We start from the raw sequence: 15,868 nt of genomic DNA, 5'->3' as shown, positions 1-15,868 counted from the left end.
CCTCCGGGTTCTCCTTCCCGGCGCCTCCTTCGGGCGCTCCCTCCAGGCGCCCCCTCCAGTTGCCTCTTCCGGGCGCCTCCTCCGGGCGCTTCCTCCGGACGTCCCTTCTGAGCGCTCCTTCCGGTCGCGCGCTCCAGGTGCCCCTTCGGAATGCTTCTTCCGAGCGCCCCTTTCGGGCGCGCGCTCCAGGTGCCCCTTCGGGATGCCCCTTCTGAGAGCTCCATCCGGGCACTCCCTTCCGAGCGTTCCTTCCGGTGCGCGCTCCGGGTGCCCCTTCGGGATGCACCTTCCGAGCGCTCCATCCGGTTGCTCCCTCTGGATGAGCCCTCGGCAACCCGCCTGGTCAAAATCAAATCCCTCACCATCTCGCGGAGGTTAGGGGCCGTATAAATATAAATTCGTATAAATTACGTTACACGTGGGTTATGGGGAGGGAAGGGAAGAAGATGTTGCGTGAGCAAAAATAGCAAGGGGTAGGGCAGCGTGACAATACTCTCAGATGAGGTTGAAAATCATTCCAAAATTCCTCACAAACAAATTTTACACTCTTACAGACGGATACCGTGTGCCACCTCACCACACCTCTAGCTCAATAACGGGAGATAATGTTTTTTCAATTTTGATTTTTTTGGAAATTTGATCCGAACACTTTGAGTGGATGGATTTCTAGGATCGGTGCTCAAGCTAAGCAGTGCTTGTTGTGTGAGCCCTGACCCCTGCCATCTGATCGCGCAATTCCAGGCAACGGTAGAATTTAGTGGCGAAAGTTTAACGTGCCGCAATGCTCGGCACAGTCCGTCCTGCCCCCTGACGTCAGCTGACCTTTAGCGCGACCGTTGCCACCGGCCGCACCCTATACCTGTCAATAACAAATGGCGAGCGCCTAACAGCGCTTGGACAAATAGACGATGCATTTTCCGGACATGCTTAAAGAGTGTCCTACCTTATGGGGCATATTTAAAAAGCATACTCTCGTGAAATCTCACGACTAGTTGCGTGTTATAAGAGCACTGGGTAGTGACACTGCAGCATCGCCAATATATAATAAAGATGCAATTCTTAAGTTACTTTAATTACTTTCGAGCCCAAATTATGCTGCGAATGCTTTGTAACCTACGCTTCTTTGCTGCATTCGCGACCACCGTCGTCGTCAGAATAACCGTGCGCACTTGGCACCTTTACTGGTGGCAATAAAAGGTTTGTGATTTACCAAACGGGCAAGAGCATGTTACTGAGGGCCTGATTGGTTAAAGGTTGAACCAGTGCACCACATGAATCATGTGATACTCCCGTTCCCAAATCCAAAGTGCGCCTCGAAAAGAGCCGCTGTAGTAAACGCCATAAGGAGAAATCAGATCCACAGTATAACGAGTCGCTGAACTCGCGGATAAAAGCTTCATATCCGTACATCTTTTTGCAGAGACAGAGTGTTTCAAGCTTTCATAGCAGCTATTGCGCACATTTAACTCATTAGTGTGTTGTAGACATCACAGAACACACCAGTTGGAAAAAGGGAAATAAATTGCTTTACTTTCACATTGGTGAACAGAAAGTCAAATGACATTTCTCTCGCAGGGTTGGTTACTTCAGATAGAAATCCCGACCCACTCAGAATGATTTCGGAAAAACCCTGGTGTTATTGATCAACTCGTATGCGTCTAATGTAGCAATGAATGAAATGTGCAAAAAGGTGGGATGCTCCCTTTAATATATCGCTGCGAGGCAACGGGCTATTCCCCAGCGTAATCAATGGCTAACCAGGGGATGGGAGATGAAAAAAGCCAAATATACGTAGCGTAACCTGCGAACTTACAGGGGAACGGCGGCGGAGTGGGCGAGGAATGGGGTAGCGAGGAGACGAGAACCCCACTAACCTCCCAGGCGACCAGGATATGACCCCTAACGGCACCTATCCCACGGCCAACGGCCGGCCGTGATCCGTCCGGTGGTGATCCGCCTGGTCGTGATCCATCCAGTCGTGATCTGTCCGGTCTGCTGCCAGCGCAGCAGACGGGGCCCGGCTGCTGATGTTCGTCATGAGCTCTGATCGGCTTAGTCTTGTCCGTGACCTTTCAACAGCTAGGAAAACTGATCAGTTGGCGATGCCCTTCTTAGCCACAACTTTTCCTCTGTTAGAGGAAGCTGTGTCCGCACTTGTTTATTTTTGTGCGTATTTATATCTGTGCCTGTGTCTGCAAAAGACTTCCCACTGTTTTCACCGCTCTCAGACACGAGTAGCGTCATCAACAAGCCATCAGCCTTGTATCTTACCACACCTGGACCTTTGATAAAATCAGCTGGAAGATCGGAACACAGATTGTCAACCTTGACCAAATGCCGAGGTACCCAGCCTGCTGGCATGCTGGGTACCCCAACAGCCTTCAGCGGATTATTGGCGAATGCAGCTGAGGGCCGGGGCACCTGGTCTGCTGGGGTGGTCTCTGGCGTCGCACGCAGCCTGATCTCTGGCGTGGCACACTGCCTCTCGCCTGATCTCTGGCGTGGCACACTGCCTCCCGCCTGATCTCTGGCGTGGCACGCTGCCCCCCGCCTGATCTCTGGCGTGGCACACTGCCTCCCGCCTGATCTCTGGCGTCGCACACTGCCTCCCGCCTGATCTCTGGCGTCGCACACCGCCTCCCGCCGACGGATTCGGCTCGTGTCATCAGGCCCACATTAACTTCTAGTTTTTGAAATATTAAATCAGGACGGACTGCCTGCCACAGGTCAGCGACGGGCTCAGAATGGGCAGGTTGACTATGCTCAATTATTGACTCGTTGCCGATCAGTTTATCGTAATGTTTACCAAAAAAACTTTACTCTTCATTCAACTTGGGTATCTCTTTGATCTTTGAACTCCCTTTGAACGTCCTTGGCAGTATCCAGATCGCTACGGCCTTTTCTGACCGCTCTCGAATTCCTTGACATTCCAGCGAGTGTTGTATTCTCACCCTACACCCAAATGTGCAACAAGTCTATTTCGTCTGGGTTGGGGGACAATGTAAACGAATAAGTAAGCTGCACTTAGAACCGATTCCGTCCGGATACAAGGCACCTTATTTTGCTATCATGCGCACTGGCATTCCCATCCAATTTTACCAACTTTGTCATACAGTGACTACCAGTTTCGTAAATGAACTCAAGCGATAACCGTCTACGATGTTCTGGGGATGCTTCTCCCAACGAGCAGCCATCTACCTGCGTTGCTCCACGCGACTGATCCGTAGACTCCGAACAAGCAGCCATCTAGCTGCGTTGCTCCACGAGACTGATCCGCAGTCCCAGAACAAGCAGCCATCTAGCTGTGTTGCTCCACGAGACTGATCCGCAGTCTCAGAACAAGCAGCCATCTAGCTGTGTTGCCCCACGAGACTGATCCGCAGTCTCAGAACAAGCAGCCATCTAGCTGCGTTGCTCCACGAGACTGATCCGCAGTCTCAGAACAAGCAGCCATCTAGCTGTGTTGCCCCACGAGACTGATCCGTAGTCTCAGAACGATGCCAATGGCGTGGGCGCAGCCAGTCTTGGCAAGGGGGGGGGGGGGCACGGGGCATCATGAAGGACCGTCAGTAAAAAGACCACTTTCTCCCAAACAACAATAAGTTTATTTCGAGGAGCCCGATTCTCTTCTTTTTTATCCAGCCATGCCAACGGGCCCTCGTGCATTGAGGGGGCCCATGGGTTAAACACCAATGAGCAGCGACACCTCAGCTTTCCCGAGCAAGGGGCCCCGTGGGTAGATCACTAGGAGACCCATTACCTTCTTCGGTCAAGGCTGGGGCCTTCCAATCTAAGCTTCCAACTTTCAAATAAAGATACTGGTGTGCGTCGGCATGTGGTGGTGTAATAAGCCCGTTATTGGGAGCGAGGGTATGCAATGACGGTGCCAGCCCGACCCTCCTCCAGACGCCATTCATGAGTACTTTGTGAATGTAAGCCCTACGACTGCCGTCCGTGCAGGTATCAAAGCCAGGTGTGATTCTGCCACTCTGGTGCATGTCAGCGACGAGTCGGGCAAGGGCGTGTAGTTTAGAAAATGCTTGCATAAAGCCTTTATTTACTGTTTTGGCGGCGTGGGCTGCTCATTCCTTGACATCATCAAACATTGACAGCAGGGTGTCAAGTGCGCGGGAACACGCCCCTGCACAGTCCTCCACAAAACCAGCCGCATGGGAACACGCCCCTGTACAGTCCTCCAGAAAACCAGCCGAATGGGAACACGCCCCTGTACAGTCCTCCACAAAACCAGCCGAATGGGAACACGCCCCTGCACAGTCCTCCACAAAACCAGCCGCATGGGAACACGCCCCTGTACAGTCCTCCACAAAACCAGCCGCATGGGAACACGCCCCTGTACAGCTCTCCACAAAACCAGCCGCATGGGAACACGCCCCTGTGCAAACCTCCTTGACCGACATCCACTGTGCCAGCAACAGCTAAGATTATCGAACGTGCTGTGCACCACCAATGTTGTCAGGTACGTTCGCAGCTTTGCCACAGAGACCGCGCCTGTTGTAGGAACGAATAAAATACTTGGCGTGGTTGGTAGCGGCGACCCGCCGCGCTTGTCCTGACTGATTTTTCAAGGTGTTTCGAGGTCGTGGACCATCAGGTTCTCTCCTTCAAACTCAGCCTACCGCGCCACCTTCACCGCGTCCGTTGCGACGCGGGGATGCGCGATGCCAGCAGGGTCACATCGCGCTTCATATTCACACCTTGCACGAGAATCGTGCCATGTGCCGCGGTCAAAGGAGTCTGAAAGGTCTCCAGAAGCTCCATTTCAAACGTGAGCCGAACAGCAATGTGCTCTAAACCCTCAAAGATGTTTTTGTGGTAGCATATGTATCTCCGAAAAACATGCGGCAAGACGGGAATTTTGAAATAGGTCAGGAAATTAGGAAATGGGCGGGGTGGCTCGCCCCTGTATCCACCCAAAGCCTTTGATAAATATACAGCTGACAAATAACCGGTCAATTTAAGTGGTCGTATGGAAAACATTTATAACACTTAGCAAGTAAAACAACAATAATATCCACAGCACTGCGTGTGATCCTGATTAAGTCAAGGGATTCTGGAGACTGCCAATATGTGCATAGATCTTTGGATATGTAGTGATCACAACTACTTTAGGTGTCATCGAGAGGATAATGGGTCTGATAATCCCAGAGGTCAATATAATGTGACGGCAAAAATAATCAGCCATTCATCACGAAAGTCGCCTTGATGGCAAGCTCGTTCATTGCAAAACAGTTATTTTGCAGCCATCACGCTGCTTCCATCTGTCGTATAAAATCTGGTCGAGTGAGACAAATACCTGCTGCTCGGACAGTGACCGCTCTACCAAGCAGTTCGGCCAGAAACAGCGATTACCGAAGTGTTCACCGGAAACCGCCATGAGCACCGTTGGCCGAGATCGGGGGCAGCTGTGCTCGCATCCGTATCCTAATCAGCCAAGCCGCCCAAACCAGTTTTCAATCCAGCCACGTCGTTCGGAGCCGTAGCGCCCTGAGTTCAGCGACACTGAGGCCCGCTGTCCCCACCCTGGTCAGACGGACGGTTTGAGGCCCGCCTGGCTCGCTCTGAGGAGGGGTGAGGAACGCCCGGCACGCCAGGCGAGACGGCGGCATCGACTGACTGGTCGTCCGAGAGGCCCTCGCGTTACTGACGGGGCTCCGACGCTGGTCATGCGGTCCGATGCCACCGTCATGACTGTGGCTGTCGGGACCGCGGTACTGGAGCTGGGGTCCGTGTCGGGGCGGGCCGCCGCCGGGGCGGTGACACCTGGCGGCGACGCTGCGCGCACCACAACGTGCGCGAACGATCGCTATCGACGCCCGTAAAAGGCGGGCGGCGACCGGCCGGTCTGCAGCGTTTCACAGTTCGCCGGCTGCAGCGTGCGCGGAGGACTCCCGGGCCGTCGCTGCCCTTCCGGGTCTTGGCCGTCACTGTCGAAGTGAGCTGCCTGGCCGCAGATATACCCCCTCTCCCCAAACCCCACTGCCCGCACGGACGGGCGCGGGCGGGCAAATGCGCTAAGAGGGACGGGCTGGTTTGTGTGCGCGACAGGCTAACCCTGAATGTCAATCGGCCCGGCGGAGGACGCGCGGCACTGCTCGAGACATGCCGGTATGCCAGGCCCTCAAACAGCTGTCAGGCGGGAGGAAATTCGCAGGGTAGGGCCGGGCAAAAACACCCGCGCCTGCCGATATCACGGCCGAATCGCCCCTCGTATGAGCGCCAGAGGTCGTTGCCTGGGCGCATGAAGTCCTTCGACGACAACGAAGGTCATACGCTGCGGGCGCATGCGTCACGGCTGAAGAAAATCTGACGCATGTAAAAAAAATATTTGCAATGATCCCGTGCTGATACACTAATGGACGGACCAGAACTTCCTGATCTCGAGCGTCACAATCCCCATTTTTATCGGAGGGGTTTTTAATTTTAGAGCCCCTATCCAGCGGAATCCGCGCTATACACACACACGATAATGATCCCACCCCAATCTGTGTAAATGACACCAACTCAAGGTTTCATTGCCTGTAACTGAGGAGGCGGAGTTCAGTGTCCTTACGTTTTGCCTGTATCATAAAGGCAGGAAAGAGCGCAGGACTTCAACATACGAGGACGGTGTGTCGTCCTCCGACATGACACACATTTCCAGGGCCAATGGAAGTCCCACAAGATTTGCGGGAGAGTGGGGTGGGAGTAGAGATGTGTGTGTGTGTGTGGGGGGGGGGGGATCTAAACCAGCATTGGCTCTTTTTTACTGGTCAACGCCCACAGAGCCAGTGGTAACTTTTCAGAAAGTTGGGGAGATGAGCCATCCTGCCCCCTAGTTCTCGCGCTCGTGGTTCTTTCACCAGCCATGAGACAATTGAAAAGGCATTGAACCATCATTATTACAGCACGGTTAAAGACATACCTTCAGGTATCATTTTACACAGTGCATTTCAGCACGCCCTAACTAACGATCAGTGCCGCCGACTAACACCAGCCTTCCATGAGAGTTTTAAACCAACGAAAACAAAGCGATAAGGCCGTTCCAGCGCCATTGGCATAGAAGCCGGCTTGACGAGACGCAACCATGTGATGACTCATCACTTCCGCAGTATGAGGCTCTTGGACTGCCACCGCGACCCCACACACATCCCGTTGTGGTCGACCGTGCGGTCACTGCTGCCGCTGTGGCCGGTCCCGAAGAGCTGTGCCCCATGCGTCCGACCAATCAGCGCAGGCTGGGCGCATGACTTCCCACGGGCGAGCATGACTCGTCGAACATACAAGCCAACAGGTCATGTGGTCCGGTCATCTCGCGAAGACGCCGGCGGCGCCGGTCGGATCTGAAGCCGGCCGGAGCCGCCGGACGCGCGCCGCCGCCCCACGCTTGGAGCGGCGCCGAGGCGGCCGGGCCAGGTCACACGCGGGCCGCAGACACTGGGTCACTGTCGCCCGAACTGCTCTGTAAGTGTCGCGGGAGGCTGGGCTGAAGGCTTGCTGGGTAGGAGAGGGGTGCTGGTAATGCGGCAACGCTTTGTCCAATGTATGCTTGAAGGACATGCCTATCACCTCCAAGCTTTAACACGCGCTCGGATCGGGGTCAAATTGACCCTCGAAGGTTTTTCCAGAATGTTTCCGAACGGCGCGGCGTAGCCACACCAAACCTTTCATAGCTGTAGACAATCGAATAGTGGATTGTCTGACGTCAAAAATTTAGATGTGCCTTGTAAGGTCGCTGACCTATGGCAGGTCAAAATCAGGCCATGGTTTCAGCGAACGCGATTTCTGGGGAATCGTTCGATCTGACCCAACAACGGAGTGTTAGACGAAGCCATACAACTCTGAAATACATTCTTAGGTGACAGAACAGTTGAATGCACAAAGACCTAGGGTAAGGAATGAAGGTCAGACCAAGGCAAAAACCAACGTGCTACGTTATTCAGGCGCTTGCTATATGGGGTAGTTTCTGGTGCTCATTTCGAATTTATTGGTAACGGGAACCGCATTAGACACCTTCCATATACTTTTTGTAGGTCAGAATAGGTCACTGACCTAGCATGACCCAGATCAACATTTTGTTTTCGGAACATACTGCATAGCGTAGTCTTTGCCGCTTATCCAAATGCAAAATTCAGAGCGATCTTGTATGGTTTTGGTCTCATGACCTTCACAAGGTCAAACAAGGTCACTGGCCTAAGATGAGCATGTGACCTTTTGCTTAGAACAGTTATCTAGGTTCCAGGCGCTCTTTGAAAATCAACCTGAAATTGGACCTTTTTTGACCTTATTGGACTCGAAGGTCACGATCTAGAAACTTCAAAATTTGACCTAAGTGAATTCACACACAGGTCAACACACCCTGTAAACTCAATGTCTTAAGCTCTCTTAGTTCCTGAGATCTCAGGGGCGGGGGGGGGGGTCAAATTAGCCTTCCACCCGAGCGAAGGGCATCCTACCGGCCACCCGGGCGCGTGTTGAAAGGCTCCTGGATCGCTGCAGCGCTTCTTTGACAGGCCTGATTTCTTCACGCTAGAATTTCGCACGAATTGCACATGGGGTAGGAGAAACTTTACCCTCCCAGCTATCAAGCCGCTGTATGCCAATTGACTGCATATCACCCATCACCCAAAAACATCATTCCTGGTGTCGCCTCCGCAAGACGTAGGAAACTGTAACTTCCGTGCTTCATGATTTGTAGCAAACGCACCACATTTCAGAATGCCATTTAACATTAACAGATTGGAATGCAGTTATGATATGATGCAGGCTTCAGCCAATAAGCTCCCAGACAACGTGAAAATGGAGTCGCCTATTGCGTCACGCATCGTCTTACGTCATACATACCACGATCAATAAGTTTGCTGCATGCGTGCAGGCCCGAGGCGTCATTTGCAACGCAGTCCGATCAGAGCCCAGATGCCAGCTCAAATGCAAGGCGGCGCCCAGCTCTTCGACCTTGGACATAATGCGGCCCCGATGCGGCGCTGATACTACCGGAGGTACCTCACCGCGGCAGTCAACGTCCTCTGTACGACTACAGCCGCCCGCTGTGGATGCGGAAGGGCTCTGCGTAATGCGCGGTCCGCTGAACTCTGCTGGGCGTCACAGCGTTGAATGTCTCCACGCCGCGCTGGTGCTGTCCACGGACTCCGCTGGCGGTGTGCACGGGCTCCGCTGGTGGTGTGCACGGACTCCGCTGGTGGTGTGCACGGACTCCGCTGGTGCTGTCCACGGACTCCGCTGGTGCTGTCCACGGACTCCGCTGGTGGCGTGCACGGGCTCCGCTGGTTCAGTTCTGAACTGGAAGGGCATGTCGGTTCTCAGGCGTTACGTATTTGTAGGGAGTGTGCGTGCGTCCTGGTTATGTTCGCAGCGAGCTGAGAGCACGGTGGTGTTTGTGACTGTATGGCAAGGTTTTGCGTTCAGGACGGGGATGAGATTGAAAACGACCGTGTTTCCCAGTTCCAGACAACGTGAGCAGACTACTGCCTTCTTCCCGCTGTCGACGCACAGACCCATCGGCATGGAAGTTGGTACGTTCTTCCATGCATGTATAATTTGTCATGTAATCATTCTACATACCCACAAGCCCAAGCCATGATCAGCGTTCGTGATGCTATATTTAACATATTTTTTCTCCGAGGGATCCAGACTCGACCTTCGCGTTGCAAATTATGTCACGTTCCAAGGCTGCGGCTTGACTGACGCCACATTCTATCATAGCTCATCCGCTTACGCGGCACGAGCGGCAACCTCAGGGTAATCCCGTTTTACGGATGTCAACATCCACCGGCTACCGCTCATTCAACAACAACCGATTTATGTGACTCATGTTTTCTTCATCACAAAAGCTACGAGTCCAACTGGAATGAGGGTTGTGTTGAATTAAGTGCCTCAAACGGCGCGTTGCGACGGATGATGTATCGAAGTCGTCAAATGGCTGGTGCACCCGACATGCACTTTACATACGATTACTGACGCTGACGATCAGTTCGCACACCGATCTGATGCATCTGTAACCGCTGACAAAGCGCCGTGTGTTCGGAACACGCCTTAAGGAGGCGCTCTTTCCCGTCACCGCATTCCTTTAGAGTTTTATCCAAAAATTGTCGTCAGCTAAATGGTAGGTAAGTCAGCAAGAAATCACCGATAGGTCGCCAGTGCCGCACTTCGGCGCCAGCTCTTCGTCATGGCCACACCCCAGCCATATCCTGCTCGTCACCTGCAACAATGCACGCACTTGTGTGAGACAATGGCCCCATTGAAGCCGCCCCACGCCGCGATGATATGCGGCTGGAGTAGCGCTGACCAGTTATCTGGCCGAGCCCTCGCTCCTCAACATCGCTACTTGAGCTGCCTAGTCACTGCAGCGGCGATGCCAGAGTCCGATCACCTGCATGAGAACAGGTGTAATGCGGTCTGCAAATCTGGCTACAGAGAAATCCGAGCAACTCAGTGCATTTCATGTGGCTGGATTTAATGGTCGTTGTCAATTTAATGGTCATTCCCGCCCGTTCAGTCCTTTTCGCAACAGGGCAGCATCCAGTTATACGGCAGCTGTGGATCAAACACTGCACATTAGTAAAATATCAATCTAGGTAAACAAAGCCATTTGAAGCACCACATCACGATTACGGACATTAGTATCCGGCCGTCGAATTTTTCCCAGGGTCCTGCACATCAGCGTCCCTGAATATCTCCAATGTGAAGAATCACCCCCCCCCCTCCCCGTGAGCGGCCAGTGGAACGGAACGGCCCCAGGAGCGGCACCCGTTTGCGGCCGAGGCACCCCTGGCCGGTCCAGCCGGCCGCGTGCCGCGCCGGCGATGTTTAAAGGCCACTGGCCCGGCGACGGTGACCAGTTGCCTGTCGGAAGGAACGTGCGCCGGTTCACTCGCCCCGCTCCCGGTTCGGCCAACATGATGACGCAGACGGTAAGTGACGACGCGGCATCTCCTGGTGGGTTTTATTTCCAGTGCAGGGTTACGCGCTGCTCGCGCATGGTTTCATTTGCACACTCACGAACTGGTGCCATCGGTCGAGTGTGGTCAGATATCGACCCCGCTAGGACTGATGTATCTGAGCGGAGATCCGTGCCTCACTCGCCGTACTGCGTATCGGTCGCATTTCAAAAGGGTGGCCGATGTGTCCGCCGCATATCATTTTCGTGGCTCCGAATGACCAGGGTGAGGGTCCCTTTTGGAAATTCAGTTTCTGTTACCTTGTTCCTAATATTTTAGGAAAGGTTACCTTGTGCTCAGGTGGGTCGCGGGGCATCAATGGACAGCGCCCACGGGCATATTCCATGCCAATGTTGAGCGGGGTAGTAACAAGGCACTGATTCTCTTCGAACTCCGAAATGTGCCTCAACAACGCATCACCAAGTAAAGGATCATCAGTCCTGAGCACTGCTCAAAAGGGGTTATCAGATGCAGTGACGTCTAATGGGCATCATCACCATAACAGGAATAAACGGCCTTGGCCTTAAAATGCATTGTTCAAAATACATACAGGGAACTGGGCTGGTAACGTTACATTTTGCTCCGTCGCCCTGTAACTGAGATTGTATGATCTCATGATTTTTGACACCTCCACGTCAAAATCGTTTCATGCCGGTTACAGCTACATGATGGAGTATAAGTTGCAATACTCCATGCCTCTTCCGAATTCGGACTTTCAAATATCTTTTTCTTGTCCCAAGCTGGGCCAGCGGGATCACATAGAAGGCCAGGCGAAGCTTGCGCCATGGGATGGTCGATGAGCTGATGCATTTTTTCCGACGGAGACCGGTGAAACCCACGAGAAACGGCGTCTGTCTCCTGCGTCGCACCACGACCCCAACACCTTGCTGCTTGTATCCTATAGCTGATCATGTCGCCCATTACAGCCACATGATTTTTCTCCTATTCAATATGGGAAACCCTCCACCGCTAAACGTGTCCGTACAGCACAGGCATCTCTTCCACATATTCAACCACTTGCGCAGGTTGGCACACGCCACATACATTTCCTGTCGTGTACAGCTGGTGCGCCAATCGTTTGCATTATGTGACACATGTGCCAACCTGCCCTACAAATACGCTGCTTGCCACGGTGCCGCAGACGGAAGTTGCTGGAAGTTGGAAGAATAGGAAGAATAGGGGAATGATACATATCCAGCCACAACCGTAGTAAGATAAAAGTTATGAGTTATGTTTCAGAACTTTCCTGAAGAAGTAGGAAATGCAAGATGTTAGACATTTGCCGCAGTGAAAGATTTTATAATGAGACTTACCCACATGAAAAATATATGATCAAGAAAAGCCTCGGAACTAGAGCGGCGCTCTCCCGTGCACCTCGAAGAAACAAGCCCTTGCCCCGAATGCGCCCGCTATCTCTGAAGGAATAACGGGTGCCTGTTTTATTTGTCGTGTCTGTGCCTGCTTTAAGTCCATACTTTGATTAAAAACGCATCAAAGCCCATGGATAAGTTGCGTAATAACACTAGCTTACGCACATGCGTACACTGTACATTTAAACGAAAGGGAAAAGACGAAAATAGGTTTCAACATTAAGAAACGCGTTTTGTACCACCTTTGACGTTCATCGCTTGGCGCGATGACTGCACATAAGAAAGAAACTAGCTCCAATGTGCATGTGCAGGGTAACTACTGGGCACATATCTTATCCACCTCCCAGCATGACACTCCGTCCGAAGCAGGCTGGAAAGCAAGGCGGGTTGGAAAGCTACAGCATTATTTCCAATTTGCCTACGCCTTTGCCTCCAATTTGCCTCCAATTTGCCTACCTACGCTGGTAACTAACTAGCTTGGTCTCCCCTTGAATGCTACAAACAGGCCCAACCAGCGATTGTCTTCGAAGACATTACAGTATGCAGCTTTTAATGAAGATGATAACGACACTTCGTTTGCATAACAGGGCCCGTTCGGTCACACTAGTACATAAGTTTTCACCCGTTCGATATTTACATATTTTCCAAAGTTCACCATGTGAATATAATAATCGCATAATTAACTGCCTTACCCCTAGTCCGCTTCACCATCACCATCGCATTAATTTACATCGTTAGATCAACATCACCCTATGATCTCAGTCCCACTGCTTTCGTCGTAACTGACAACTGCAACGTAAATAGCAAAAAATCACGATAGACCCCAAAACGCAAGAACAACAGCCAATTACCAGGAGATCTAATGTGTGGATGATCTAATTCCTGACTGGCTAAGTCACCGTCTTCAGAGCGCCCGCCTCGTAGCACCAGCACGCGCCCATCCTACTGGAAACAAAACTGAACTTCTTTCAAGTTGTACATGGACGCTAGCGATGTTAACTGTAAAGCCGATAAGTAATCACGCCCTGCATTTTACAACGAGCAGCATCTTCACACCGATCTAATACGATCCGTAAGCAATTCGTTGCGAAGGTTATATTGCATATTACACGGGTATGTAATATGCAATCGGTCAGCAATTATCTGCAGAGGTTACAGCTACCAATAAAAGTTTGTACTTTCTAAATTCCTCAAAGTTCTACTGCTTAGACATTTGAAACGTTCTGGGATTGCCAAACTTTTGGGCAACCCCAAGAGGATATTTGACCCTACCATGCCACATAATCATGCCTATCAACTACAACTAGCTGATTTAAATGCCCGAGGGAGCATTGTGGTGTCCGTTTGCATATCTTCCATTGCATCATTGCGTTGATGTAATGGAATATATGCAAACGGATATACATGCGTTATTTGATAAGACAAACGTCTGGTAGATCTTCCGTCGTTGAAGTATCTGTTAAGTGGACAGTGTTGTTGTTGGTCATATCGCCTGTCATCTACATTTTATTTAAAGCCTGTCTTAAAAGCTACAAAAAATATTCTGCGTCAAGGCACTGACAACCAAGAGCAGCATTCCACTGTTAAGATGTCTGACCGCGACAGAAATGTGCTAGCGATGACATGACGCCAGCCGATTAGTGCTTCTCTGTCGACTCATATCTGTTCCTTTTCAAAAAGTGTGCACACATTTCAGTGCTACTACTTCACACATTCGTTTCCGTGTCCCTACATCAATGTCGGCCGCACAGACTGGCTTCTGCGAGTACCTGACTGATCCACGCTCTAGGCGCCACCTGATAGCCTGAGCGCCACCTGTCACCGTCAGGTTCTGCTGCTCGCCGCTGCGGCGCTAGTGTGCTCGGCTGCCGTCTTGCCGGAGGATCGAGCCAGCACCATCGTGCGCACGACGGACCGGCGCGCCACCGACGGCGGCTACGACTTCGGCTTCGAGACCAGTAACGGGATGGCCGTGCAGCAGTCGGGCGTGATCGACCCCGCTACCGGCGCGCTCTCGGTGTACGGCGTGTACGAGTACCTGGACCCGGCCACCGGCCAGGTGTTCCGCGTGCAGTACATCGCCGACGAGAACGGGTTCCAACCGCAGGGCGAGCACCTGGTGCGCTCCGCCGGCGTCCGGTCCTTCTAGCAGGTGAGAGCCCCGTCATCCACCGATCGGTCGCGTGGTTGCCATCGGGGCATTAGGGACATTCGGTCACGTTCGTTAAATTTATTACGGGCTTCGGTGAGTAAACGTGTCGGGGAATCCCGAACGCGGCCAGCATAAAATCAGAATCTGAGCTAAAAGGGGCAGGCCGGTGCAGTCTTAAGCTCCTTACCGAAGCATTCAACGCTCCTCGTAAATCCGGACCCACTTCGGTGCAAACACCGAGCCTGGTAAATTAGTGGATCGTTACCGTGCCGCGGCAGGGCCGTGGTGAAGCACAACCATCGCCAGATGAAATCTGAACAGCTTTGGCCATGTGTTTGAACCTCCGTGTCGCCGCGTCCCCACGTAAGACCAGTAACACCCATCGTAGAGGCGACTTTGCCTCTCAACGACAGGGAATAGTGAGCTACAACACACCCACGGACTGAATATTTCGATGCAAAGAACTAGCAGTGCCTTCCGTTATATTTACAGCGACGGGAACACGTTTTCCTTGTCATCTTGTCTTCGTAAAGTCCTGACTACTTGCAAGCAAATATTAAGAGGCAACGATGCTGAAGTCCACACTGATTTAGCAGCAACGTCTTACGTTGTCCCCCACTTCAGTCAACTGATACTGAGCAGACAATAGCAGTGTTTTGCAATCGTCTCAGAAAAAAGCATGAAAACCAAAAGACCTAAGCCAACGTCCCGATGCAGACCAGAGTCATCCAAAAAATCAGTCAATCCATGAATGTGAGAGCGAGGTAGCGGATGCGGATGATTACGAGGCGTACAAAACTGACGGCCCGAATGATCCGTAAAAGGTGTCACTTTCCGCCACGAAACCTTGAATTTTGACACATTTGCTGGAGTGACTGGAGCCTTCTGCCTTATGTTTGCTTCCTTGCTTGTCATTGAGCAGGTTTTTAAAACGAATTCACTAAATCACTGAATATCTTGCACGGGCACAATCTCTTCTTAAGATAGAACAGTGATCATAACGATATGATACTAATGCCTAATTTTCCATTCCAGGCTATAGTTGGCTAACGCCAGCACGCCACATCGACTTCTTCAAAGAGCCTACAAATCTGTTTGCCGCAAGGACAAATGATTTCTTGAAACTACCCGGTGCGTTCACAGTTACGTAGGCATATGACTAGTACGCAATGGGAGAGGTGATCGCTGTCATGCAGACCATGGCTGATGGCAGGATTCATCGGATTCACTACTTGGGCATTCAGTCATATAACAATGGCCTGCGGGAAGCGGGTTACCTCAGGGTGGTACGTTGGAGTGTCACTAACGCGTAGTGGCCTCGCGCGCGGTTTTTGGTCGTAGACATCGCTGAAGAACGCCGCACATCACACTAGAAGCTGTCGAAATAG

The sequence above is a fragment of the Pollicipes pollicipes genome, unplaced genomic scaffold, assembly GCF_011947565.3.
Source record: "Pollicipes pollicipes isolate AB1234 unplaced genomic scaffold, Ppol_2.1 Scaffold_7261;HRSCAF=8764_pilon_pilon_pilon, whole genome shotgun sequence".
NCBI lineage: Eukaryota > Metazoa > Arthropoda > Thecostraca > Pollicipedomorpha > Pollicipedidae > Pollicipes > Pollicipes pollicipes.
Note: the sequence above shows the minus strand (reverse complement) of the source record.